Here is a 4,943-nt window from a genome sequence, read left to right as displayed (position 1 = left end):
GCAGATGACATGCTTTTCCAAAGACCAATCGATATGGGGACATGCCGATCGGAGTCTTGTGGGCCGTGCGGTAGGCCCAAAGTGCATCTTCCAACCTTTGGCTCCAGTCTTTCCTGTTGGGCTGGACTGTCTTCTCTAGAATGTGCTTGATCTCTCTGTTTGAAACCTCAGCCTACCCATTGGTCTGTGGATGGTAGGGCATCGCCACTTTATGTAAAACTCCATACTTTCGGAGCATGGATTGCATCTTTCTATTGCAGAAGTGGGATCCTTGATCACTGATGATGGCCCTGGGAATGCCAAACCTGTAGAAAATATGAGATCTAACAAATCTGCAACCACAGAAGAATCTGTAGAAAATATGAGATCTAACAAATCTGCAACCACAGAAGAATCATCAGTCCTGGTGGCTTTAGCTTCCACCCATTTTGAAACATAATCCACAGCCAAAAGAATGTACACAAAACCAAAAGAGACAGGAAAAGGACCCATAAAATCAATGCCCCATACATCAAATATCTCACAGAATAATAAAGGTTTCTGAGGCATTTCATTTCTGCGTGAAATTGAACCTGTGTGTTGGAAACGTGTACAGTTCTTACAGAATCCATATGCATCTCTGAAAAGGGATGGTCAATATAACCCTGCGTCTAAGACCTTTCTAGCAGTACGTTGTGGACCAAAATGACCACCACATGCAAGAGTGTGACAAAAATGTAGGACAGATGCAAATTCATGATTAGGGACACACCTCCTAAGGACTTGGTCACTACACAAGCGCCACAAATATGGATCATCCCATACATAATACTTAGCTTCACTTTTAAATTTATGTAATTGTGCTTTCTTAAAATGTACAGGTAATTCAGAAGCAACTAGGAAATTTACCATGTCAGCATACTAAGGTTCAGTACCATGTAAGTGATAAAGCAACTCATCTGGAAAATTATCTCTGATAGGCGGATGGTCAATGTCAGACGAGTCAGGAGAAGCAGGTATCCGGCTTAGGTGGTCGGCTACCGAGTTTTCAGCTCCACTTTTGTCTTTGATCTCAATATCAAATTCCTGGAGTAGCAGCATCCACTGGATATGCCTAGGTTTTGCATCGTGCTTCTTCAGAAGTAACTTCAGGGCTGCATGATCAGAAAACATAATAACTTTAGATCCCAATAAGTATGATCAAAATTTATCTAAAGCAAAGACAATGGCTAAGAGCTCTTTTTCAGTCGTGGTGTTGGCTTGAGCACTGTCCAGGGTACGTGAGGCGTAGGCAATGACATGCGACTTCTTATTCACCCGCTGAGAGAGAATGGCGCATACGGCAAGGTTTGAAGCATCACACATGAGCGCGAAGGGTAACTCCCAGTTGGGTGGCTGGATGATCGGTGGAGAAGTCAATCGCCTCTTAAGTTCCTCGAAGGCTTGCTTGCATTGTTCATCAAACTTGAAATCCATATCTTTTTGGAGGAGGTGGGATAATGGAATGGCAATCTTACTGAAATCTTGGATGAACCTCCTATAAAACCCTGCATGGCTAAGGAAAGAGCGTACTTCCCGCACAGACGCGAGGTAAGGTAAAGAAGCAATGACATCCACCTTGGAACTATCGACCGTGATACCTTGTCTGGAGATAACATAACCTAAGACTATGCCCTGCTCAACCATGAAGTGACATTTTTCATAATTCAAAACAAGGTTTTTCTCAACACACCTTTCCAAAACTTTACCCAAGCTAACCAAGCAGTCATCAAATGAGGTGCCATAAACAGAAAAGTCATCCATGAATACTTCCATACAATGCTCAAGAAAGTCAGAAAATAAACTCATTATGCACCGTTGGAACGTACCTGGAGCATTACATAAGCCAAATGGCATCCTTCGGTAGGCAAAAGTGCTGAAAGGACAAGTGAAGGTGGTCTTCTCCTGATCCTCTGGTGCTATGCATATCTGAAAATAACCAGAAAAGCCATCAAGAAAACAATAATGCGATTTACCTACTAACCTTTCCAACATTTGGTCGATGAATGGAAGGGGAAAGTGATCTTTTCTGGTTGCTTGGTTGAGCTTCCTATAGTCGATGCAGACCCTCCAGCTATTCTGCACTCTCATGGGCATTAGCTCATTTCTTTCATTAGCCACCACTGTGAAACCTGTCTTCTTGGGAACAACCTGAACTGGACTCACCCATTTGCTATCAGATATAGGATATATGATACCAGCCAAAAGTAACTTACTTACCTCTTTCTTGACCACATCTAGGATGGTGGGATTGAGTCTCCTCTGTGGCTGCCTCACTGGTCGGGCTCCTTCCTCTAAATGAATCTTGTGTATGCACAAAGAAGGACTAATACCTGGTATGTCCGCCAAGGTCCAGCCTATTGCTCGTTTGTTCCTCCTGAGTAGGTCCAGCAATCTCTTCTCTTGGTCAGGGTGGAGGTTGTTGGCTATGAGCACTGGCAACTTCTCTCCCTCCTCTAAGTAAGCATACTTGAGGTTGTCAGGTAAGGGTTTGCACTCCAAGGCAGGTGGCTATTGGATTGAAGGCAGCAACCTGTTTGTGTTCAAGTCAAGAGAACTATCTGCTTGCATGACATTCTCAGCAAGGGAAACATTCTCAACGGGGTGCGCATGCTGAAAACTCATGTCAGATTTAGAAAGATTTAAAAACTCATCTATCTCAGAACAAGCAGCACACTTACTGAATCCAGCATGATAATCAGGGCAATGCACACTATCAGGAAGGTCATGGATGGTGGGGAACTCAGAAACAAAGTCAGCAAGATCAGCACATGCAACATCAACCATCAAGTCAATAGAATTAACATGCCAGGAGGAATAATCTTCTGAAGGATACTTCATGGAATCAAGAATGTTGAAATGGATAGTATTACCAGCAAATTCCATAGATAAGGTACCCTCATGCACATTAATTATTGTCCTAGTAGTTTTTAAGAAAGGTTTGCCTAGTATCAATGGTGCATGTTCAAGCTTGTTATCATCTTCCATATTTAGAACATAAAAGTCAGCTGGGAAGATAAGATCCTTAACCTTAACCATCACATCCTCCAAGACTCCTATGGGATAGGTCGTGCTCCTGTTAGCTAGCTGGACTACCACTCCTGTGGATTTCAATGGGCCAACCTGCAAGGATGCATAAACAGACTTAGGCATTACATTAATGGAAGCACCTAAATCTAGCAAAGCATTTGTGAATTGTAGCTCTCCTATAGTGCAAGGAATGGTAAACGTCCCTGGATCTTTGCATTTCAAGGGCATGGCGGGCTGGATTAAGGCTGAGACATTCCTTCCAAGGTTGACCTGCTCATTTCCCTTCAGCTTCCTCTTGTGGGTGCACAAGTCTTTGAGAAACTTGGCATACTTGGGAATTTGTCTGATGGCATCCAAGAGTGGTATATTGACTTAAACCTTCTGGAAAGTCTCCATGATCTCTTTACCCAACTTAGCTTCAGCCCTCTTCTTGTTTTGAGTGGCTCTATGGGGAAAAGGCAATGGATTGGTGTAGGGGTTCTCTCCCTTGACCTGATCATTGTTGATGTGCTGCTTGGCCCCTTGAATTGAGAGGGGTTGTGACTCTTCTTTTCTACCGGTTTCTTCTTGTGCCGTCTCTGGAACATTCACTTCTTTACTACTACACAACATGATTGCACTCACATTTCCCTTTTGATTGGATATTGGCTGTGAAGGTAGCTGACCCGATCCTTGACTCCTTAGCTCATTTATGTTAGTTGCTAACTGCCCAATCTGTGTCTCCAAATTCTGTATGGTGGTGTCAGTCCGTTGTTGGAATTTGAGAGTATTGGTAGCCAGCTGCTGTACTATGTCATCCAAGCACGGTTCGGCCTTGGGTAATGTTTGTGCTTGTTGCTTCATTTGTGTGGCATTACTTTAACCCAATGCATGGAACCTCTGTTGGAACGGTTGAGTTGAAGCACCCCCATATCTGATGTTGGGATGGTCTCTCTAGCCCAGATTGTAGGTGGGAGCATAGGGATCATACCTATTCTGTTGTGGTTGTTGTTGAAACGGTCTTCCAGGGAAGATTCCATTACATGATTCTATTGTGTTATCCTGCAATTGTGGGCACTGATCAGTTACATGTGAAGATAATGAACAAATGCTACATACCTGCAGGGGCTGGTTTCGATCAAGGGCTAACTGGCGAACCATTGAAGTTAGTTCCTCCAGCCTATTTTCTATTCTCCTTTGGTCCATAGGTGCAGCACAACCAACCTCATTGACAGTCTTCATGGGAGTGTTCAACCTGGTACCAAATTGTTGTGCATTTTGAGCCATCTTTGAAATTAAGTCCCGGGTTGCAGCTGGTGTCTTTTCCACTAAGGCTCCTCCAGATGCAACATCCACTAAGTATCTGTCCATAGGGAGCAAGCCTTCATAAAAATATTGAATGAGGAGCTGGTCACTTATCTGGTGATGAGGACAGCTAGCACATAATTTCTTGAATCTCTCCCAATACTCATGCAAGCTTTCTCCACCCATCTGTCAGATGCCACATATGTCCTTTCGGATGGTTGCTGTTCTGGAAGCAGGGAAGAACTTCTCCAGAAATATTCTCCTCAGGCCATCCCAATTGGCAATGGCAGCCGGTGGCAAATAATATAGCCAGTCTTTGGCAGCTCCATCAAGAGAGAAAGGGAATGCCGTTTGCTTTATTTGCTCTTCATCAACCCCTTGCGGCCTCATGGTGGAGCATACCACATGAAACTCCTTCAGATGCTTGTGTGGATCTTCACCTGCAAGACCATGAAACTTAGGAAGCAAATGTATCAATCCAGATTTCAGTTCAAAGTTTGCCTCCAATTGAGGATAGTGAATACACAAGGGTTGATAATGCACATCAGGGGCAGCCAATTCTTTAATAGTTCTGTTAGCATCATTCCCATTATTCCTATTCTCATTGCCAT

General features: G+C 43.6%; 1 non-coding gene across 1 annotated transcript; it reads left to right on the top strand.

The window, feature by feature from the left end:
• The first annotated feature begins 4,444 nt into the window (after window positions 1–4,444).
• Window positions 4,445–4,551, top strand: LOC127809046 (small nucleolar RNA R71). Its single transcript, XR_008025052.1, has one exon. It is a non-coding gene; the product is annotated as a small nucleolar RNA R71 (small nucleolar RNA).
• Window positions 4,552–4,943: the final 392 nt, after the last annotated feature.

This window comes from Diospyros lotus, chromosome 8 (assembly GCF_014633365.1).
Source record: "Diospyros lotus cultivar Yz01 chromosome 8, ASM1463336v1, whole genome shotgun sequence".
Lineage (NCBI taxonomy): Eukaryota > Viridiplantae > Streptophyta > Magnoliopsida > Ericales > Ebenaceae > Diospyros > Diospyros lotus.
This window is presented reverse-complemented; position numbering and strand designations above follow the sequence as displayed.